Source organism: Callorhinchus milii, unplaced genomic scaffold (genome assembly GCF_018977255.1).
Source record: "Callorhinchus milii isolate IMCB2004 unplaced genomic scaffold, IMCB_Cmil_1.0 Scaffold3, whole genome shotgun sequence".
Classification (NCBI taxonomy): Eukaryota; Metazoa; Chordata; class Chondrichthyes; order Chimaeriformes; family Callorhinchidae; genus Callorhinchus; species Callorhinchus milii.
Window position 1 is genome coordinate 89,125,266 of NW_024704744.1, and position 25,077 is coordinate 89,150,342.

General features: G+C 43.6%; 1 protein-coding gene and 1 non-coding gene across 2 annotated transcripts in view; both read right to left on the reverse strand.

Annotated features, from left to right (window-relative positions):
- The window catches only part of daam2 (dishevelled associated activator of morphogenesis 2), a 183,351-nt gene extending 159,293 nt beyond the window's left edge, over positions 1 to 24,058 (reverse strand). The window contains exon 1 of the mRNA XM_042333487.1: positions 23,819 to 24,058. The gene's annotated coding sequence lies outside the window, so the exon portion shown is untranslated. The remainder of the gene's footprint in view (positions 1 to 23,818) is intronic.
- trnam-cau lies at positions 13,654 to 13,726 on the reverse strand. Its single transcript has one exon. It is a non-coding gene; the product is annotated as a tRNA-Met (tRNA).
- Positions 24,059 to 25,077: the final 1,019 nt, after the last annotated feature.

Consider the following 25,077-nt stretch of genomic DNA (forward strand, 5'->3'; position numbering starts at 1 on the left):
GTGCTGCATGGATTAGATGCAGAACAAACATCCCTTTGCCTTCTTTTAACAAGTTGCCTCAGCACCAACCTCTACTACATTGGTGCCATATTTTACATTTCTTACTTCAACTGTCCTTGCAGATCTCTGAAAGAGATTGTAATTTGGTGCCAATCAGTGCTGAATTAAGGACAAGGTTTGTGCCTCAGACCAGTGGACATCAAAAATTAAGTTGAAAATTCAGCAAATGTGCCTTACATACAATAAGCAGATAGAACGGCCTCTCGTGTCAGTAACTTGGGCTGCATTCAAACCCAGATCTCAGAAGTGAAAGGTCAGTGTACCACCCCAGTTCTTTGTATTCATTCTGATGACTTGAACTGAGAGGAGGACAGTGCTCAACAGTGAGATTGTAACACCATTGCTCATGTTTATATGAAGCTTCTGTGCAAAACAATATTATTGAAGGTTTTTATCAACTCCTTTCAATGGTTAGGATAATTTTCAGGGTAGAATTAAATACTTGCTTTGCTTCAGCTTGTGAACATGTTTAGGGAGTTGTTTCAATCGATCCGTTCTCCAATAGGGAGGGGTTTGGTGCAGAAGAGGATACAGGTGTCAGTTTTGAATTCATTGAAATTTATGAGTAGTGGAGCTGGGGAAACTGACGATGAGCGTATTGGAATAATAGAGGCAGGAGGTGATGAAAGACTCAAAAGACCAACGTCACTGACTGCATTGATGGTCACCTCCCTTCTCCCTTGCTTGGCATTCAACCCTGCCACTGTCTAATGCTCCAAGACACTATTGTGCATAAAAGGCATGATATAAATGCAAATTGTTATAAAAACATACAGCCGCCAATCTGCTTGCAACAGTTGCACACCACACACACCTGCAGGATCCAGATTCTGTTCTGTGGAGGATTTGTTCATCTCCGTCTCCACCTATCCCCAGAATCTTCTAATATTGTTCTTGAGCAAATTGCATCCAGTTTCTCCTTTGAAGGCCTGAACAATTTTTACTGCTTTTGTTGGGAGTCTGTGCCATGTATCCACTACCCTGTGGGAAAAAAAGTTTTCCTTTCAACCTTCTATTCCCTCCTGTCCATCATAAGCAATTGGACAACAGCAGTGCCTTTCATAGGTAGGCTTGATGGACCAATTGATCTCCTAGGCTGTAATTTCTACAATTCCTCTGTAATTATTACAATTCCTCATCATCAGATATAGAACGAGCATTGAACATAAAACTGCTGAAAGTAACATTTCCCCCGAAAATGAAGTCCTGCAGTGCCATGTCACGGCAGACAAAAATAACCCCAATAGTCCTGGATAAAGTATGCAAAAGATTTCCTGTCCAGCAGCTTGTAAACTCCCAAAGCGACTCACAGATTGTACATTGCGCAGTGTAACCACAGAAACCTGGCTCCTAGTCTGTCAGTGCAACTACTGCCAAGTTTCCACAGAATCAGGTTATTAACATGCATCTTAAAGGGACACATTCCTCTTTTGGTATCCAGGCTGGTTAGCTTGCTATTAGTGTTGGTATTGGTATCCAGGCTGGTTAACTTACTATTAGTGTTGGTATTGGTATCCAGGCTGGTTAACTTCCTATTAGAGTTGCAAGAAATTGCGGGTATACCTTATTCCCACAAATCTGAAAAGATAAACATGTTGGCATTTCAGGTGCTCTCCATGATCAGAAGCCAGTCACACTTAAAACATGGAGTACTTCCTAATTTTAGATGCTGAGTGACTGGGGCCTAGGGAAAATGCAATTTGTTGTTGTTGTGATTGTTGTTTTTGCTGTATATTTCCAGTATTTTCTCTTTTCCACTCATTTCAGGAGGTATCTTGGCATACACAGTAGGTCGTTCGTATCTGCACACATATGTTTGCCGGGCAAAGTACATGGTAATGCTAACCTTCAACAAGACCTACACTGCATCCTCCAGCTTATGGTACAGGCTTGTCTCCTAAACAGAGAAGATCAGTGTTGGAAGCGACTACCAGTATATGGAGAGAGATAAAAATAACTAATGAATGTGGGGGTGCACCATTTCAGGCAGATACTTCAGATTAGCTATGGGGGGGGGTCAAGGGAAGTAAATCATTCAATTTTCTGATAAGAAACAAAATTCAACCCAGCAAGCTCATTACTTCTACTGCTAACTCTATACTATCACAAATTATACTAGTTCCAGGGAAAGCTGTTTTCATACTCCCTGATCCCCAAAGGTAATCCCCAAGTTCAAACTCCAGATAATATATTCATCTATCCTTACATCTATTTACTCTAGTTTCCTTCTCTCCACAGATCCCCCTCCCCACTCACTGCCCACAGAACCAACAGCACAGAAGCCATTGGGGTTATCCCACCCCACTGGTTTAGTATTTTGGGTAGAATAGGTCCCATTGTATTGCATGGGGTATTTGTTCATCTCAGTCTGCACCAAGCAGCGGAATAGTTTGTTAAATGTGCTTGAGAATGTTCTCATAGGACCAGAAGACTTCAAGCTGCAATATATTATGGGAAGCAGCTTGTTTGGGAGTTTTGACACAAACAGAAAGCAGACGGTTTTATTTACACAAGGCAAAGCCAAGTTATGTGAAAAATGTACTGTACGTAATTCGAAAAAAGAATTGAGGTTGACTGTCAGAATAAGCACTCCTATACTTCCAACGCACAGCAATCTCACCTTTTACAGCAGGGAAAGTTGTAACCTGGGAGATCCTGGCGCTGTACTTTATGCAATCACAGATCCCGACTACACCCCCACTATATTAACTACTAACAACCGACTGCAACTGTCCTGACTGAATGTCTGTAGACATCAAGTCCTGGATGAGAGCTAACTTTCTGCAGTTGAATGTCAGCAAGACCGAGGCTCTCCTGATTGGCTCCCGTCAGCGCCTCCTCACCTCAGGCGCTGACAGCATCACCATCCATGGTTGCACACTCCACCTTACTAAAGCCAATCCGGAACCTTGGGGTCTTTTATGACCCTCAACCATCCTGTGTACCCCACATCTGTGCCATGACCCGTACGGCTTTCCCCACCTCCACAACATCACCCGGCTCCACCAACTGCCTCATCCTTCAGGCCGCCGAAACCCTAATTCACGCCTTCATCATATCTAAGCTCGACTAGGCCAACTTCCTGCTTGTCAGCCTTCCCAAATCTTCCCTCCACAAGCTGCAGATCATCCAGAACTCTGCAGCTCATGTCTTCTTCCGCACCAGGCTCCATGAGCCCATCACCCTCCCCCTCGCACAGCTCCACCGGCTCCCCATCCCCCAGAGGATAGAGTTCAAAAGCCTCGTCCTCATCTTCAAGGCCCTCCATGGCCTTGCTCCCCCCTACCTCTGTGACCTGATATTTCAACCTGTCCATTCCCTCTGCTCAGCAGGCTCTGGCCTGCTCCATGTTCCCTGCCTACACACCCCCACCCAAACCAACATCGGCAATCAGGCTTTCAGCTCTTCTAACCCACATTCCCTCCATCTTGCTCCCTCCCTTACCTCGTTCAAAACACGTCTCAAGACCCTCCTCTTCGACCGCGCATTCGGCCAGCCTCCAACTCCTATCTTCCCAGCTCAGGTCCAAATCCCTGACTGTCCAGCAGCTTGGACACGTCCTCCCAACTGTGTAAATGTAATTTGGTGTTGTTGCATCTCCCCAAATACTCCCGACAACCATGGACAATAGAGAATAACTTACTCAAATGTGCTAATTTCATAGAATCATAGAATTTTACAGCACAAAAGGAGGCCATTCAGCCCATCGTGCCTGTGCCGGCTCTTTGAAAGAGCTACCAACTAGTCCCACATGTAACAAAAAATAGAAGGGTGTCCAACAGTGCCCCAAATAAAAATGGTCGCTCACTTCATGGTTGTTTGTGGGATAATGCTGTGTACAAATTGGTTGCCACATTCACCTAGAAATACACATTAATTTTACAGTAAAATCCTGTGATTATTTATTATTATTGTCACATACTGAGATACAGGTATCAACTATCAAAATCAGTGAAATTTGAACCCATTATTTCAAGTGTCAGCCTGGCTCAGTTAGTAGCACTCTTGTCTCTGAGTCAGAATAGTTGTGATTCCAAGCTCAATGTTGAACTCAGAGTCCAGAAAGACACTTCAATACGGTTCTGGGGTAGTGCTGCATTGTTGGAGATATTTTCCTTTGGATGAGATGTTAAACTGAAACACCAGCTGCCTGTTCAAGTGTATGTTAAAGATCCCTGGCACAATTTGGAAAAGAGTAGGGAGTTCCTCCTGATACCTTGACTAACAATCCCCTGATAAAATTATCATTCATTTCATGACTTTTGTTTTTAGAACATTGTTGCCATATTCTTCTACAAAATACAGAGTCACTATACTTTACAATACCTGTGAAGCATTTTGAGAGGTCTTCTTGCTGTGAATGGCACAATGTTAAATGCAAGTATTATTATTGTTACCAACATCAAAGAGCTGATGGTTTCCTTGCTGGTTGTTACCTATCAGTGGATTGTCTCTGTTCTCTACTAAGTGCATTTGGTGAGGGCTCTATTTGAGAAGATACTATAGTAAGGTCCAACCAGGTCAACACTCCTTTTGCAGCTATTTGGCTCATCAATCCCGCCCTTTCCATATTGTGATGGAACTCTCCTCATCTGGTTTAATCAACTCAGGCAGGCCGTTAACCATCCATAAACAACTCTTCCAAGATTTGCAAAATGTAAAAAATCCTCTCTGACCTCAAAGGCATTCACATGAAAAACTCCAGGCTATCAATCATTCAAGTATTCAATCGTTCAACCCCAAGTTGGTACATTCCACAGATTACATGTCTATGAAGTGACAATAGAGACCCATAGAGAATCAGTTCTCTGAAATTCCTGTCAGCATTGAGAGGAGTGACATTGACAATGTCAGCTTCCAGCAGATTTCCCCATTATGTTTGTGCTTGACAGGAATTTCAACCCTCTAAACTTCTAAGCCTAGAATTACAACAACAACAACAACAAGATTCCATTTATAGAGCGCCTTTCACGTCGGGAGGACGTCCCAAGGCGCTGGACAGTTGGGTCAGGACCCGAGCAGGGGGGAAATGGTCAGCGTGAGGGGAGGGAAGGGAGGGGGCGAGGAGGGGGTAGAGAGTTGAGAGGGAAGCTGAAGGCACGGTCAAAGAGAAAGGTCTTGAGACCGGCCTTGAAGGAGGAAAGGGAGGAAGCAAGGCGAAGGCACTGGGGGATAGACTTCCAGAGCCTTGGGGCTGAGAGGCTGAAGGCCCGGCCACCGATGGTAGGGCGGTTGGGGCGGGGAATGTGGAGGAGACCGGAGCCAGAGAAATGGAGGGTACGGGCAGGTAAGTAGGGGGATAGTAGGTCAGAGAGGTAGGAGGGAGCAAGGCCGTGAATGGCCTTGTAGGCGAGGATGAAGATCTTGAATTCGAATAAATGTTGATGCCCTTCATAACCAAATGATATTTAGTCTTTTTTTTGTACATAAAAAGGGAACAATCTGCACGGTGGCAGTACATTTCACATAGAACCCAAAGTGCTTCACAGAGTCAATAACAACAACAAATTACATTTTTATAGCACCTTTCATGTCGGGAGTCAGAGTGGGAGCTTGAACAGGTCGGAGGGGTTCGAAGACGTAATCAGGGAGAAAGGGTTTCAAAATCTCGTTGTTTTGTACGGTTGTGGCTTGTTGACTGAAACATCAAAAAAAGTATGGGTACAGATGAGCTTTTCAAGAAACACTGTGCCAAGTATTAGGCACTTGCGCTTCCCACAAAAAGGGTAAAAGAACTGATGGAGAATAGGATAGATACACTCTGTACTCCTTTTGTGAGTCTCATAGAGATCAGAAAACAGATCTTACAGAGGATATGTCAGATGTACACATTTAAACATTGGATCTACTTATTAATGTGTAATTTGCTTCTATCGACAGTTTGTGAGTATTGTAGATTTTCTAAGGATGCACTTTGAAGTGTGGAGGATTTTACCACTCAGCTATCTTGTTTCTGTTGCTGGATTTGTTACCCTTCAGCTTTGTGATTTTGTAATTTTGCCAGTTAATAAATGAGAAAACCTTGTTCCTCTTCCTCACCCCCAACCGCTCCCCAGAGAGAGACAAACAATTGTTGTTAGAGCTGCAATGTGCACCAAGGCCAGGTACACAGTCATGGAGGGAATCATGATAACACATTACAAAATCACAAGAGATGTTTGGATGAAGAAGGCCCTTCTGCCATTTGATCTCATCCTTCCAGTTTACAACAACAACCTTCATGAGGGGAACGCTATATAAATAGTGTTTAATCACACTCTCTAAGAGCTTAATTAGATTACCCTCCCAACCATCTTCTATTACATTATCAATTTTTTTTAAATGAGTCCAGTGTCCTGGCCTGAATTACCCTTCCTAGTAACCTGTCCGAATCATTAATTCGAGGATGTTAAATACAATTCTCAGAGGGATGGGGAGCCATTGTAGCCAAGTGAGGATGAAGGTGATTGGTTCACAGAGCTTAGTATGGGAGAAGAGACAAGCTGCAGACTTCTGGATAGTCTACAGCTTGTGGAAGGAAGAGTTGGGAAGGCCAACAACAGGGACTTTGCATAGTCGAGCCTAGACATGATGAATGCATAAATGAGGCTCTCAGCTGCCTGGGGGAAAGGCAGTGGCAGAGTAGGGAAATGTTGCAGAGGTGGGGGCAGGTAGAACGGGTCATGGCATGGATGTGGAGTTTGAAGGACAGCTGAGAGTTGAACAGGACACCAAGGTTCCGTACTGGTTCTTTGAGTTGGAGAGTGTATCTATAAACAATGATGATGTCAATGCCTGAGTTGACAAGACGCTGTCGGAAGTCAAGGAGGAGGGTGTCCGTCTTGTCAACATTCAGCTGTAGAAAGTTAGCTCTCATCCGGGACTTGATATTTACAGTACATTCTTTGCCTCGTTTGATGATATGCACACAATTCCCTGCTCTGGAACGCCTTCTATTCCTTGTTTGCATTAACGACTTGGATTTGCATACCTAATAGTTAAAGTTAAAGATGACACCAAGTTGGAGGGAAATGTGGAGTCAGAGGAAGCAGCAAAGGTCTTACAAAGAGAGCTTGATAGGGCCTGCACATGGGCCGATAACTGGCAAATGAAATTTGATACAGATAAATGCAAAGTACTACATATTGGAAGTAAGAATACGAAACATACAGCTGGGACAGAACTTGCTAAGGAGGAAGCTGAAATAGATCTAGGGGTCATAGCTGACTCATCACTCATTGTTAAAAAGTACGAGGCAGTAATAAAAATGGTAAAGCTGGACTTTATTTTGTTAAACCAGTTGAGTTCAGATCCTCATACTGAGGATAGTGCTCTAGTTTGCTGCACCTTGAGTCCTGAATACAGTTCTCGTCGCTACAACATAGGGGGCAGAGCTCCAGAGCCAGTGCAGAGGAGAGCAATGAGAATGATGCCAATGTTAGAGGAATGAGCTTTGAATAACAATTGGATAAGATAGAGTTCTTCAATCTTGAGAGAAGATATCTTAGAGGAGACTTTATAGCAAGGACGGATTAATTGCACCCCACCTCACTTCACCCTGCTAACCTGCAATCTCCAGTCTATTTATCATTTTGCTAAAACTTTGGGCCTCAAACACAGTTAATCACCCACATTTGCAACAAAAATACACTTCTTTCAAAGCGTTTAATGGTTATTCATTGTAATGTAATTGGCAGTGTTATTCAACTGATTAACCATCACTGAGGTTCGTCAGCAACTGTACCAGAGTGGAGAACCCCAAGTCGGTTTACAATTCACTGTACACAACTCGTCTGTTCTGCTGCCGGTGACACAGGCAGCCATGTCAGTGCATTTATCTGCATTAGGATCACATTTCTCTTCATATGTTCTTAACACAACCAGTAACAGTGTGTCAAGCTGAACTCTCGTTCTCAAAGATGAGCCTCATCAAAAACTCACTCAGATCTACAATGATCCAGGATAGATTAAATGCAGTCACAATCCTGTCTATTGAGCACAATTTGACACACACACTAAGCTTTGATCATGTAGTTGACATGCTTGCAACTTATGAAGTCACGGAAGAAAGTATTTAAAAGATATATTGTTGCATATTTTGCGATCATGATTCAAAGACCCCAAATGTGATCTGGTTTAGGTTAACTTCAGAACAGGCACCAGAAAGTGTTTCTTTACCCCAGGAAGGGTGAGCGAGGCCAGGTAACTGAATTTACTTAAAAAACAGCCTGATGTTGTAATGGGAGAATAAATATGTGTTCTGGAAGGTTGAGATCAAATAGGCCGAAGGGCCTTCTTCACCTGAAATAATCTTGTGATCCCCACTTAATCACGCTTTCTCTGAAAAAGTTTTGGGAGGCTAGGCAGATATAAGGGGAAGAAGCATTGCAACCAAGTACAATCCTTTCCTCACCTGACATTCACACATGCACACTTGCTGGTGGTGGTGGTGTGTGTGTGTGTGTTGTGGAGGATGGAAGGGAGCCCAGATAGTGCTCAGGCCTGGAAACCTTGGCTAACTTTTATTTTTCATTAACAGGTCAGCTTTAAATTCAGGTCAGCAACACTGTACAGCCCTTTCTTGAGATATCCTCATCCACTGTGTTTTATATTTCCACTCCCAAGACTATTCACAGTTACTTATGCCAAACCCCTAACCTAAACAGAAGCCGTTTTGTTGAGACTCAGACCTTGGGGACTAAACCAAGGCTACAAAGACTCAATTCACTTGCGATTAATTTTCAAAAAAAATTTAGGTTTTTTATAAAAATATTTTTCCAGTTTCCCATATTCTGGGCCGGATCCAAATCAGAATCTCCAGAGGTAAAATGGTTTTATACAAAAAAACCTTTGTAGAATAGTATAAACTGAGTAAGCTAAATTCTGTGAACTGCCACACCAAAAAAAAATTACATTAATACATTTTGTCTAAGCCATGAGATATTTCTACCTTTTGTGGGCATAATCAAGACCTCAGATCACTCATACAACTAACACTGTTGCGGTCAACAAGCCAAGTACAAAAATGACTTATAAATGACTTATAAAGGTACCAGTGAAACAGTTCAAGGCTGTGATCGAATCTCAGGGTTCAGCTGGCAATACTCAACTGCTCAAGGATCTCTCAGGTTATATCTTATATTTACTTATATTTACTTATATAAACTATATGAACTCCTCTATTACACCGCAGCCCTGTAATCACCGACAGATATCCATTATCCTAAATGTAAGCCATAAGCCAACTAAACCCTTTCATTACATTATAGCCTCATAATCACTCCCAGATCTCCATTATTCTATATATAAACCATCTGGTCCACTCAATTAAAATACAGCTTTGTAATCACTCCAGGGTATTTAGTATTCTTTATTCAATGTATTCCCTGTGAAAATCATTCGGAAAAAAAGGTAAAAGTTAACGAATTAAGTTAATCAAACACGAGAAAAAAATTCTGATTTAGCTCTCTTAAAAGTTCAGTCAACTTATCCAGTGGATAGCTGATTCATAAAAACTGAGAAGTGCTATCCAATCCCAGGTCATTGATGAGTTATCTGATCTTACCTGGGGTAGCAGTTGGGGCACTACAAATATCCCTTTGATATCTCGCCCAAGTGATGACTGTTCATTTGTGAGCCTTGAAGAAGAGTCATCGCATCACAACTAAGCCCAGTTCTGCCTTCACATTGTATCCACAATTGTGTATCTAACAGCAGACCTTCTCTGGTTAGTAATCAGAACAGGCTGATTTTAGCTGCACTCAACCAGGAGTGTTAAGGAAATTTATTTTACCAGTCCTCGTGGCAGCCAAGGTGAGATCAGGTAACTCAGCATGGGTCAGGGATCAATAATGTCTGGCCTGTAGAGCTGTTATTCACTGAATAAACTTGCTGAGACATTAGATGTTTGGTAGTACAAATTTGTAGGGCTACGGGGAGAGCGCGGGGAGTGGGATTAATTTGAACAGCTCTTTCAAAGAGCGGGCAGGATACGATGGAGCGAATGGACTCCTGTGCTGTATAATTCTATGATTCTATGATTTGAGGAGTGAAGGTTTTCTTTAGCCTAGTTTAAAATGAAATGGTGTATCTAACAGCAGACCTTCTTCTCAGGCAAGTAAAAACTGATGCATAAGTTTACATTTGTATAAATACATAAAATAAAGTAACAACTCATTATTTTTTGGACCAATGGAGATCTTCCACAAACCTAGGGATATTATTATTTATAATTGCCTGGTTTGGCCATCTTGCTCAATTTCTCATAACCAGATAATTGGACAAATTATTCAATCTTGCACTTTGAGGAAGGCTTCTTGCAAACAATAAATGAGCTAATTGCTTCCACCATGCTCTTGTACATCTAAACATTGCCTGCAATAGGCTGCTTTTATAAATGTTTGTGTAGCTTTAGAGAATAGCCAGGATTTCCAGAGACTCAGAAGCAATTATCTGTTTTGGAGCATTATCTTTTGTAGGGAAATAAACAACCTGGGCATTCAGAGAATGTGGACCATGACCCAAACTGTTTTCACAAGACACCAGCAATATCATTGGATCTTGCCCAACATTAACCTATTAGAACCACTGACCATGTGAAACTATGTGCACAAGTTTAGTTGGCGAATGCCATGCATTTCTCAAGTTGTATTTACAAATAGACAAAAAGCCTTGGATACATAAATTGCTTTGGATTAAATAACGGCGACACTTGATAGTGGGATGCTGCAAAGACTTCACAATTTCAACCAGAGGTAGTGCCAAGGGAAAGCTTAGTACTATTTCCTGGGAAGAAAGGAAGCTAAAGGGCGAAAGTCAACTCTGCTGATCTCACGTACATTTGGTGGGGGAGCAGGAAAGGCTCATTTGCATTATGTTCAGGAACCACATTACATGGAATCCTGAACAATCTTAATTTGTCCAAATTGTGTATCTACTTCAATCCTAATCGGATATTTGTCCAATTTATTTTAAAAGGTACACAGCAACACTATGATGAGAAACTGGATAAACTGGGTTTTTATTGCCAAGAGCTGAGGAGCGCAAGGAGGTCATCTGAATTACGTGTTCAAAATAATGAAGGGAACTGACAAGATAGATAGAGAGAACTTTTCTGTCTGGTAGAGATCAAAAAGCTGGGCATCAAGCTAAATCAATTAAGTGCAACCAAATAATATTTCTTCACACAAAAACTGGTGATAATATTGAATGTACTTTTCCAGAAGAAGCAGTTAAATTGGGATCAGTTAAAGGGAGATAGAACTAGGGAAACGTGAGGAAAAATTGAGGAAGTGGGATTTCCAAATTCTACCATGATTTAATAAAATGATGGAATAGGTTTAATAGGCCAAATGGCCATTGTTCTATTTTTGTTGTAAATCAGTTATTTGTTTCTAGGGAAAAAAAATCCTTCTAATCACTCATTTCAAATACATTTTAGTTTTACACATATAATAATAAATCTTTGCATTTTGATAAGCATTATAAAAAAAATCATCTGTTTTAAAATCCTTGCTCCAAACGACTGACCCACTGTCTCCACTGATGGTTGCTCCTGCTCCCCTCAGAGGTGTGTGCCTCAGGGCTCTATCCTCGCCCTCCTCCTTTTCCTCATTTGCCTACTCTCTCTTGGTGACATCATTCACAGACTTGGAGTCAACTTCCACATGTATGTGGATGACTCACAAATCTATTTTTCTTTCTCTAGGCGTGACCCCCAGATCCACGGAAGTCTGGCCACCTGTTTATCAGATCACCAACTTCCTGTAGCTCAATGTGGTTCTCCTAGGTACCCATCTCCTCACCTCCAGCTCTGATCTCCTCAACGTCCATGACTTACCTCTCAAACTCACCAAACCTGCACAACCTAGCCATCCGGTTTGATCGCCAGCTTCAGTCGGTGACCAGAACTACTTTTCTCCACCTCTGGCACGCCACTCATCTCCAACCTTATCTTACTGTAATAGCTGCTGAAACCCTCATCCACACCTTTGTCACTTCCCCCTCGATTTCTCAGGTGCACTTCTCACTGTCTTCCCAGTTCCACCATCCACAATGTCCAACTCATTCAACATTCCACTATCCATATCCTCACCAATAACAATCCTTGCCAGGGTCCACTGACTTCCAATCTCCGAAAGGATCTATCAAGATCCTCACCCTTACCTTAAAACCCTACTCACTGCCTTGCTCATACCCCACTCTCCTGCCCATCTCCTTTGCTCAGCTAACACAGTAATAAAACCTATAGATTCCCAATTTCCCAACACGTGGGTGTCATTTCACATCTTTTTTTCCTTCTTTGGAAGCTGGGGAATGATCTCAGCAGCCAATGCTCTTCTGTTCTAAATCCCTTTTCATTGGCCACTTTTTGACCATAATTTCTTGCACTCATGTTCACATTGCACAAACTCATACCACAAGAATTTTCAATTTAAAATGTAACAGGAACTATAGGAACGGAAAAGACCACAGTGGTCCATCTGGCCATAGTAGTTTCAAAATAAAAATAATCTACCTGCTGTGTATCTCTATAAATTTCTTCACTAAATTATCTCTTTCCCCTTGTAGTAGTATAGTATATAGCATATTTCATACCTCTCTAAATGAAGTAATATTCAATGTGGTGTTGAACTTGTTCATTTTCCCTTTTCTGACATAATGGATCCTGAGGACCAAGCTATAATGAGGTTAGTTACTATTGTAGTACCTTATCACAAATGAAAGTACTCAATGTGATTTAAAGGTTGACAAGAAAAAATTGGATGCTTAAGCCATTTGATCTCATTCTTTGGGAATACCCACCCTACAGTTCTCCATTACAGCATAAAGCTGTTTTTTTTAAATGAGTCCAACATCCTGGCCTCAACCACTCTTCCTGTTAACCTGTTCCAGTTGTTAATTACCCTGTGGGTAAAGAAATATTTCCTGAAATTGCTATTCTGAACTTGTGCCCTCTTGTTCTGCTTCATTGTAAATAGTAGTGAATTTGTATGTGTAAGCAAACTTGGCAGTCAATTGACATACTGCAAAGTCCCGCAAATAGTAATGAAATGAATGAACACATCTTTATCTCGAGCCATTTCAAATAATGCCATGACATCTTTAACATTGACTCAACAGGCAGAAAGGCCCTTTGTTTAACAGCTTATTTGATAGACAGCACACCGGCAATGCTGTGCTCCCTCAGCACTACACTACAGTATCAACCTAGAGGCTTGACGCAATGTTCTGACTCCAGAGGCAAGAGAGTGCTATCAATTGAGCCAACCTGATACTTACAATCTTCACATTTACATTTGAAGTAGCACTTTTCACATTGGTAGGACATCTCAAAGTTATAATAATAAAATAATCCTTGCATTTAATATAGCGCCTTATCACGTCTTCGAAACATCTCAAAGCGCTTCACAGAATATACTGCATATAACTGCATATTTTTGTGGGCGAAACACGATTGTGCACAGCAGTGTATAAACAATCGTGGATTGAGTGACCAATTTTTTTAAAGGAATTATTACCACCGGAAAAGCGATCGGCCAATCGACCTAACCACCGGGTTCCCCTTACTGCTAGATAAACAGGTGCATGGAGTAAGGAAACTTGCCCAATGTTTCGCCCTGCCGGGAATCAAACCCAGGTTCTCTCGCTTATGAGGCGAGAGCTCTAACCACTGAGCTACAGAACTCCACGCTACAGGATATACTGGAAACTGTAGTGACTATATTTGTAGGCAAACATGGAAATTAATTTGTACACAGCAATGTCCCACAAATAGCATGAAATGTAAATAAGTGAATCGCCCAATTTAATATGGAAATTGTTGGCCACTGGACAGACAGATTGCCTTCTCTTTTTGAATAGTGCCATCTTTAACGTCCACCTGAACTAGGTCATTGGTTTAATGCCTCATCCAAAGAACAGTACCTCCAACCATACAGCACACCCCTAGCACTGCATTGGATAGTCAGCCTAGAATATATGAGTTTTGAAATCCAACTTGTGTGGCAAAGTGTGGCCAAAAGAAACTGACAAAAATTAGTGGTCCAGTTTCCATACTCTCAAAATACATAATTACTTATAAAGCATTTGAAAATCTTGATTCTTCTGTTTCAACCAGTTTATCAGGGGATAGATTTAAAAATACAAGCAATAACCTGTCCAAATGCTAGAGTTACCATCAGTGATACTTTGAATTAATAAAAGATTATGGATTAAAAATGACTTTCAATAATAATAATAATAATGATCCTTGAATTTGATATAGTGCTTTTCACATTTTCTAGACGTCTCGAAGCGCTTTACAGAATATGCTGTAAAGTCAATAGAACAATTGAAAGATTGGAACTCTTTTCCCTCCTTATTGTGACAACCTTCCTGTAAATCCTTTAAATAAGGATTGAGGTTAAAATATTGGTGGGGGGGTAGGTTTGTGGCCCCTAAAATGTCTTGTTTTAAGGCTGGTTTGAGTCTGCAAAAATGGTCGCTGAAATTCTGCTCAGAAAGGAGTGCAGGGCAGATGTTGAAAATGCTGGAATTAAGAGCACTACTTGATATCCCCATTTTGGATGATTTCCAATATGGCAACCAAATGTATCTGACAAGAGGCAAAACACTTCTCACATTGCCATGCAACAGCTTAGAAAGAACTCTGTGTTCTTATAATACTTCTCAGTACCTTTCAGCAGGTAAACATTTTTAAAGCAAATATTTTATTTTTATTTTAAAATAAGTGAGCGATATGGCTCAGTGCACTGAGTCCCAAGGAACTACTTGCATTACAGAGCCCAGCTCTTCTTTGATGTCAGCCCAGTTAAGATTAGGGGCATTCCCACATCCTGCTTTGTGCGTATCCTACTGGGAAGATGCAGAACATCACAGGCAGAGTTCTGCTATGACTCACTTATTCACTGGACCTTCCGAGCTTTCCCACTCATCTGAAAAACTTCCTACAATATGCTTTTATCAGTAATACTATCTGAACCCTCAATTAGATAATTGCTCCCAGAAATCAATTATATTCTTTATTTAATTCCAGCACATATTTGATATATTCTTTATATCCATCGAATAAGGAACATGGTTTGGGGTTTAAAAGGTAAAAAAAAACAAAATTCTCCACAAAAACACACAGTGGTTTTTTAAACACACATTGTGTAGTATATATTTCTGAACCAACATTTTTTTTGCAGTCACAAAGCAGCGATGGGATTTGCCATCCACTAAATTGATTGTCTTTTCTTTTCTCCCCAACCCCTGGGGGGAGCGACAGGAATAAACCTAAAACAGTACCTGAAAACAACTATCAGACAAAGCAGAACAGCAAAGTTAATACATAGAGGTACAGCGCCCTCTCCCTCACATCACACTCTGGCCTGGACACAGCCCTGTCACACAGACACACACACAGACAGACAGTCTGTCACACAGACACACACACACACACAGACAGACAGTCTGTCACACAGACACACACACACACACAGACAGACAGTCTGACACACAGACACACACACACACACACAGACAGACAGTCTGACACACAGACACACACACACACACACACAGACAGACAGTCTGTCACACAGACACACACACACACACACACAGACAGACAGTCTGACACACACACACAGACAGACAGTCTGACACACAGACACACACACACACACACACAGACAGACAGTCTGACACACAGACACACACACACACACACAGACAGACAGTCTGACACACAGACACACAGACAGACAGTCTGACACACAGACACACACACACACACACACACAGACAGACAGTCTGACACACAGACACACAGACAGACAGTCTGACACACAGACACACACACACACACAGACAGACAGTCTGACACACAGACACACACACAGACAGACAGTCTGACACACAGACACACAGACAGACAGTCTGACAGACAGACAAGGACAGACACAGACAGTCTGACAGACAGACACACAGACAGACAGACACTATGACAGACAGACACACTGACAGACAGACACACAGACAGACGCAGACAATCTGACAGACAAGACACACAGATAGACATAGACACACACACACACACACAAAGACTGCAAATCAACTCCCAGTCATGCAGTGTCACTCCCTCCCACCCGGCAATATAAAGCCCTCCCCCGAGAGGCTGAACAAATCAATTTCCTCTGAAAATATACGTTAAAAATATATATACTGTATAGTTCTGGTGTGAATCACACACGACCCCGACATTCTTTTTGCAGATGATGTGATGTATAAGCACTGCTCTGTGTTCAAGCGGATTCGTATTGTTTTTAAATAAGTTTTTAAAGAGAAACAATGTCATTTGTAGGGCTGACGGTGCTGTGAGCGGAGCACCGTGTGATGCCGACTGACAATGCTGTACAAAGACAGACAGGGCTCTCGCAGACAGACAAAGAGATTGCATAACACAGTCTTAAAGCAACAGGCTCGCACTTACAGCAAAACAGAGTGTGGGGGGGGAGTGGGGGGGGGAGTGGAGGAGAGTGGTGGGGGAGTGGGGGGGGGGAGTGGGGGGGGAGTGGGGGGGGGGAGTGGGGGGGAGTGGGGGGGGGGAGTGGGGGGGAGTGGTGGGGGGGAGTGGAGGAGAGTGGTGGGGGAGTGGGGGGGGGGAGTGGGGGGGAGTGGGGGGGGGGAGTGGGGGGGAGTGGGGGGGGGGGAGTGGAGGAGAGTGGTGGGGGAGTGGGGGGGGGAGTGGGGGGGAGTGGGGGGGAGTGGGGGGGGTGTGGAGGAGAGTGGTGGGGAGTGGGGGGGGAGTGGGGGGGGGAGTGGGGGGAGTGGAGGAGAGTGGTGGGGGAGTGGGGGGGGGAGTGGGAGGGGAGTGGGGGGGGGAGTGGAGGAGAGTGGTGGGGGAGTGGGGGGGAGTGGGGGGGGGAGTGGGGGGGGGGAGTGGAGGAGAGTGGTGGGGGAGTGGGGGGGGGAGTGGGGGGGAGTGGGGGGGGGGGAGTGGAGGAGAGTGGTGGGGGAGTGGGCGGGGGGAGTGGGGGGGGGAGTGGAGGAGAGTGGTGGGGGGGAGTGGGGGGGGGAGTGGAGGAGAGTGGGGGGGAGTGGGGCGGGAGTGGGGGGGGAGTGGAGGAGAGTGGTGGGGGGGGAGTGGGCGGGGGGAGTGGTGGGGAGGAGTGGGGGGGAGAGTGGGGGGGAGTGGGCGGGGGGAGTGGGGGGGAGTGGAGGAGAGTGGTGGAGAGTGGTGGGGGGGGAGTGGGGGGGGAGTGGAGGAGAGTGGGCGGGGGGAGTGGGGGGGGGAGTGGGGGAGTGGAGGAGAGTGGTGGGGGGGGAGTGGGGGGAGAGTGTGGGGGGGAGTGGGGGGGAGAGTGGCGGGGGGAGTGGGGGGGGGAGTGGGGGGGGAGAGTGGGGCGGGGAGAGTGGCGGGGGAGTGGGGGGGGGGGAGTGGGGCGGGGAGTGGGGGGGGGAGTGGGCGGGGGGAGTGGGTTGTGTGACCAGAGCAACATCTATAATCTGAGAACTACAGCCGCTGTAACAAATAGTAAGTTAGTTCGGTACTCTGTTAGATGTTTTCTCGTTTTTGATCATTTAAGAAATTACAACCTGAAACTATGCTCCACAAGAGGCAATTTGAATGTCACAATAAGTTAGTTTCACAACATCTCCCTCTTGAGATGATTATTTGGGCTGTGCCAACATGAGCAATAATCGCAGCCGCGCTGGTAATGTAGTGCATTAGCTCGAAAGTCAAACATTTTCTTAACAATATGTTTGGGAGGGACTGGTGTGTGTGTGCGTCTGATAGCGTCGTGTGGGGTGGGGGGCAGTGTTTAAGGATACCTGATGACTTGTCAGGATTCACGAGCCCAGCTGATAAATTGCATCTGCAATCTTGCTCATGGATTTTGCTTATCTCTCTCTTGCAATCTGAGAGGCATGTACCAGTCACAACAGAGATTTAGATGCACAGTCCAGGGGTGACAGCTGCACAACATTGTCCTGCCTATGTCAACAACAACAACTTGCATTTATACAGCACCCTCCACGAGGGCAGTGTCTCAGAGCGCTTAACAATGGCAGAGCCCAAGGCTGAGTCAGTGGGAGGGGGAAGGTGACCATAGGCATAGAGGATGGCGTGATCGACTGTGTTGAACGTGGCGGAGAGTCCAGGAGGACGAGAAGGTAGAGGGAGCTCTGGTCACAGATAGAGACAATATTGTTTGTGACTTTCACGAGCGCTGTCTCTGTACTGTGGGCAGGGCGGAAACCGGACTGGAGGGGTTCGAGTAGGGTGTGGAGGGAGAGATGTGTGCAAAGTTGGTTGGCAACAAGTGTTCCAGAGCTTTGGCGAGGAAGGGCAAGTTTGAGAAAGGGCGGTAGTGGCCAAGGTTGGAGGGATCAAGGGTAGGTTTTTAAAGGAGACGGGTGACGACTGCAGTTTTGAGGGGGAGTGGGATTGATCCTGAGGAGAGAGACTGGGTTAATAGTGTCTGCCAGCAGTGGGCAGAGGAGGGGGAGCTGGGTGATCAGCAGTTGGATGGGGAGGGGGTCAAGGCAGCAAGTGGTGGGTTTCATTGTGGTGATGGTGGATGAGAGGGAGGAAGGAGAGATGGGGCAAATGAATGAGGATGAGAGCCGTGGTAGTAGCTGAGGGCGGGGTGGGTGAGGGGGACGAAATGGGGGTGGTGGTAAGCGATTAGGGAAGAAGGATAAAGCTGCCAGGCTAATGTCAATTTTAGAGGTAAGGAAGTCCATGACTTCTTCGCACTTGACGTTAGATGTGATGATTGAGGGTGCTTGAGGGGGTGCACGGGGGAAGTGGTGGGCGTGGGAGAATAGGATTTTGGAGTTATTGTTGGCCTCCAGTATGATATTTGAGTAGTGCTCAGTTTTTGCTTGTGATAGAGAGCGGCGGTAGGTGTGAAGATGCTTGAGCCACAGCTGGTGGTAAACCGTGAGGCTGTTTTTCTGCCACCTGCGCTCGAGCCGCCGGGTTTGGGATTTTAGGGAGCGGAGATGGCTGTTGTACAAGGGGGAGCAGGTGGGTTTGGAGACGATCCTGGATTTCAGGGAGCTGAAGGTGGAGGAGAGGCAATCATGGCTAGCTTGACGCCTGCTTCAGGGTCACTGCGGGTGGAAGGCCAGAAGGATAGGAGGTCTGAGGATGAGAGGGCCTTTGTGAGGGTCTCGGGGGGAAAGCCTTTTCCATGGGCAGAAAAGTATAGTTGAGGGCTTGATGGAGGAGAGAGAGATGAGAGAGGAGAAAGAGATGAGGAAGTGGCCCGAGATGGCCTTGTCCGTGATGCACAGGTTGAAAATGTCAAGGCTGTGGGTGATGATGAGGTCTAGGGGGTGGCCACGGTTGTGGTTCGGCGAGTTGATGTGGATGGTGAGGTTTAGGGAGGAGAGGAGGACAGTGAAATCTGAGGATGTGGTGCCATGTTCAATTACCACTGGACACAATGCCTAGCTGGACAAGCAGCGGGAAAGCTTGTCAGATAGTGATATCAATGGCAAACTATGCGGTTTTAGCTGGTTAGACTCCAGCAGTTAGCACACTCTGGGGTCCCCAAGCCTTGGTTCTTGTGCCTAATACTCTCTGGAATTAAGTAAGCAAGATGCATTCCTCTAGGGAGAGAGTTTCCATTCCAACAATCTATCTCTGGGATTTCTATGTGTAGGTGGGATGCATGGAAATCTCAGCTTGGTTTGGATACTCTTAAGCACAGTGATTGATTTCCGCATGTGTCAGAACCCCGGCTGATCCCCCCAAAAAATGGCCACTGATGTTTCACTGAGTGAATCCTTCATTAGTCTTTGATTGTATTTAGTACTCACCTGCATTCATCAGAACAAGGAGGAAAACGATTGAAAGTGTTCCTTTAAATTAGTGTAAATCTGATCCTTTTGGATCTTTTAGGTTTATTTTAAGACACCTGTTGTTTACAGAAAATACCGTTGTTATAATCAAAGCTTATGATATGTAATAAACCTGTGTTTGATATTTGGGGAGATTCAGGGTCAGAAACGGTTATTTAGAAGAACATTCTGCATACTCAACCACGAGAATAGTCCAGTATTCTGTACTGGGCATAAAGGAACTAGTATTCATTGAGTAATTATGTGCTGGGTGTTTAAATCATAGAACTCTAATCCCAAATGGGTGCGTCTTAACTCTGTGTGTGCTGGGTAACAAAGCCCACACTTGGTAGTCTGAGGCAGCTTTGACACAGTGGGAAGATACAGCCAGCCAAATAAAAGGTCAGGTTATTGCGCATATCTGGCTGAGCTGGCTGGGATTCAAAGGGCTACTGTTGTCAACACGCGAGATTAACGGAACATTTGAATGTGGCACACAGACGATGTTCTTAAAGGTTTAGAAACGCAGTAATTCAATGTGATGTTTCCCCAGAGTTCAGCTAACGGGTGTCAGATTTAAACACTGTATCATTGTCTATCCCGTCCTCGAGACCCCTTTATGAGAGAGTTATAATGGGTCATTTAATGACTGTAAAAACATGCGGATAATTTATGACATTGAAATCCAGCCCTTGAGTGCCTGTGTACATCAAGGACTCATTTGCTTATATGACATTTTTTTCCAAACCTGACTTGATTTATTTGCATATTTTTCCTATGACGATGGATCGTCTCTCACACAAAAGCAGAATGTGAATGTTTGGCAGATGGTCGGGAGCGCAAAGGGTTAAAATAACAAATGTACACTCAATCAATACAATCTTCCAATTTCTGATAAACTTCAAAACATGCTCCTCCTCTTGAGTTTGGCACACGTATTTTTTTGTTCAGTTGCCCAGCTGCCAAATCACAAACTCAAGTGGAATGTTGTTGGATGGACTGGAAGAAAATCAATGCGAGTAACTGGCAAAACCTCTCTTCTCGCATTTCTAATTCTGCTTCTCTCTCTCTCACTTCTCTCTCTCTAATTCTGATTCTCACTATTCCTAGTTGACATTGTTCTGGGACCCATGACAGGAGGCGAAAACAACCTCGAAAGTGAGTGCGGCTCCCTATTTCAACCAGGCACTGAAAACAATATCAGAAACGACCATGTCACAAGAATTAATGTGGCTAATAGACCTGTCGTCTGTTCTACCACCTGTTAGTTTGACCCAGAGATGACCACTTATATTGTAGGGCAAAGAAATTCATATACCATCTTTTTTGGACCACTCCCTCGCCAATAAATCCTTCCCTTTTCTAATAAAATAATGATCTACTTCGCTCTTAAAAGTTGTTATCGAATTGGTTTCCACCACCCTTTCTGGCAATGCATTCCAGAGCCAAACAACTCGCTGTGTGAAAAAATTTCTCCTCACCTCCCCTCGGTTTCTTTAAGCAACTATGTTAAATTGGTGTCCTCAGGTTACCGACCCACCCACCAGTGGAAATAGTTTCTCCTTGTTCACCCTATCGCATCCCCTCATAATTTTGAAAACTTCTATTAAGTCTCCTTAACCTTCTCTGCTCCAAGAAGAATAATCCCTCATTCCTGGTACCATCCTGGTGAATCTCCTTTGCACCCTCTCCAATGCCTTGACATCCTTCCTAAAGTGTGGGGCCCAGAACTGAACACAATCTCCAGCTCCAATGTTTTATAGAGGTTCAGCATAGCTTCCTGACTTTTGTATTCTGTGCCCTATTTATAAAGCCTAGTATCCCGTATGCTTGTTTAACAGCTTTATCTGCCTGTCCGGCCACCTTCAAAGATTTGCTTATATGAACCCCCGGGTCTCTCTGTTCCTTCCCCCCCTTTAAGATTGTACCATCAGCTTATATCGCCTCTCCTCATTCTTCCTCCCAAAATGCATCACTTTGCATTTCTCCACATTAAACTTTATCTGCCACGTGTCTGCCCATTTTAACAGTCGGTCTATGTCCACTTGCACTCTGGTACTATCCTCCTCACTGTTCATTACTTTCCCTAGCTTAGTATCATCTGCAAACATGGAAACTGTACTTCCTATACACAAGTCCAAGTCATTTATATAGATGAAAAACAGCATTGGTCCCAATACCGACCCCTGGGGGACACCACTGCACACTTCCAGTCAGAAAAACAACTGTTTCACAGATACAGATGTGTATTTTTTGTGTGAGGGGGAGGGGAGGGGGGTTCTTCGTATAATAATAATCCTTGCATTTGATATAGTGCTTTTCACGTCGGGAGGACGTCCCAAAGCGCTTCACAGAACACACTGTAAAGTGAATTGACTGTATATTTGTGGGCGAACGCGGCAGCCAATTGCGCACAGCAATGTCCCACAAACAGTCGTGGATTGAAAATGACCAATTTATTATTGTTTTGTTTTGGAGGGATTATTATTAGGCTCTGTGTGGAGTAAGGAAACTTGCCCAAGGTTTCGCCCTCTGCCTGGAATTGAACTCAGGTCTCTCACTTGCAAAGCGAGTGCTCTAACCACTGAGCTACAGGACTCCAGGACTACTCTGTAGTTCAATCCACTCTGTAAGATGGGGCTCCCTTCATTAATTAGGACAGGCATCGAACTGTACAGAATGCCATTCTTACAGAATGTGTTTGTTACATTCCTGGCCTGAGCTTCACCAATTTGTTTTAAAAAAAATTATTGACATGGACGTCAAGCTTACGATAGTGGGTACTTTTATTGCTATACAAGGGGAACGGTATAACTAGGCATTCTCCAATTTTTTTCAATCGTGCAGTGCAGCAAGTATTGGGGGCGACATGTAATCTATAAAGGACATCCAATTCATAAATCAGTAAGTCCCCAATCACTAACAGCAGTAGTGATGGGGGAATTAAAAAAGTACCAACGTTATTAGAAAATCAGCAACCAATAAGTTCCCTTTTGAAAAAAAATGGACTAAGACGACTTCCAATGGAATATTGCAGATAATAATCCTTACATCTCTTAACCCGATTGTAAGTAAAACAAAATGGCAAAACAAAACTCAAAACCCCTCCGTTTACTTTGCAAAGACGTCATCAACCTGAGAGAAAAATGACTTCAGCTGACACAGTAAATGGGGCAGAGGCAGAGGCAGAGAAAATACCTGATCTGGTTTCAAGGCACGTTTTTAACAGTCATGTTCCCATTTTTAACAGAAATGTACGCAAGTAACTGGAATAACTGTGGATCCTGCCAAGCAAATCCAGAAGCTGGATACATAACATGAACACGATACAATTTTGCAAAGGTCACAGCATTTTCTCTCCTTCCACAGTTTGCATTACTATTGTCAGACGTGTTGTGTCAAACGTTGATCGAGGACTGGGAACTTGTTCTGCTGTTTCAATGATTATATCTTCCAATACGGTTATGTTAAAGCGAGACTAAAATGATAGTTTCCTGATACATTTCCCAGTTCATGCTTCCCTTATTCTGAAAACCACGAAAATATAACTCATAAATAGAAAACCAATAGGATTGCTGCAATTCAAATAATGTTTGTTAACAATATCTATTACATTCACTGGTGAAGTCAGCACTTTTAAATCAGTGCACATTTTCTCAGATTCCCAATGCAGATGCTCTATGTCGTCCAGGTCAGAAATCATAAATTAGCATAGAAACAATAACCACTTTCATGTATATCCTTATTTTATAAATGCTTATTCAAAAACTGGAATGACCCTCTTGCATTTCTCCTACAGAACAGCAATGCTATGTCAGTCAGTAACCTGACCAGAGCGAGAATAAAACGCATTGTCCCAAACTTTAAATTAAAGCCACACAACTGCTCCCTCCCATGTTCCCAGGACATTGCAGGAATCTGGATTTTATATTGTACTTACATTCAAAGAGCTTCGATTTCTTTCTGTTTTTATCTGCAGACGAGTCCCCCAAGTTTCCAAAATAAATTGCTTATATACAGTATATATATATATCCTTTGAAGTTGTCAGATATAATCAAAGTTAAAAAGATTTTGTGAAACGTCCACTCCGCTGCTCCACCTCCCGCGACCCAACCGTTCACTCACTGACACTGATTTGTTTTCACTTTTTTTCATCTTAGTCTTCGGCGACGTTCAGCGTCACTCTCCTCTCGAACCAAAGAGAAACCCAGAGACTCCCCCGGTGGTGAGAGGGCAGTGAGGGAGGACCAGTCAGTTCGGGGTTTTCGGTTTCCAAGCGATATCTCAATGCATTTTGGGACGTGTATTTTTTCAGCTGGAAATATAATTGGGCATTAGCCCCCGGCAGTCCCCAGGGGAGGGGGGTAGTGGGGCTGGCGGCCACTGCACGAGGTTTGGTAAGCTTCGGGGGTCACACACTTAATATAGACGCAAATGCTTAATAATAGCTCAAAATCAAGTCTTACACTTGTACATGCATAAAATAAAGTCTATATGATCAACATTCATTAAAATTAGGTTAAATAAAAGCAACTCATTGAGTAGACATTTATTCAATATTTATTCACATAGTGATGAGAATGTGAGTAGCTCACTCAATGGGAAGAATGAAAGCGGTGATGTGCATTAACCAGATAATTAACCAGATAAGTGCATTATCTGGTTAATGCAAGGTGGTCATCAGTCATCACAGATCTATGTTTTGATTTATTGATTTAATCACAGAAAATGTCTCCTCACATATGTATGTTGATCCAAACAGCACAAGCATCCTCCGGGCATAAGCCTTTATTTTTGGAAAGGTATATTCATTAAGAGAGGCATAAAAACTGGGAAATGGCACTGATTTGAATGCTCTTCAAGCAATGGATCACATTGCAGGTCAATAAACTCAAGTTGGAGGTCAAATGGGGCTTTGTCAACATCAAATGAGAAAGGTGAAGAGACCAAAGACAGGTCATTTTCAATCAAATTGAAATTCTGGAATTGACGAGAAAATTCGGCATGCAGGTCAAGTAATGACGAAATATACTTTTTAAGGTTTTGATCGCAAACAGTAATCTGCTGCAAAATTGGAAAGTGGGCGAACAGCCTGTTTCCTATCTAACGTGATAAAGTAAATAATTTTGTCATAGATGACTTAACACTGCAATACAAATCGTGCACAAAGGCCCCCTTCCGTTGTAGTTTTGAATTCA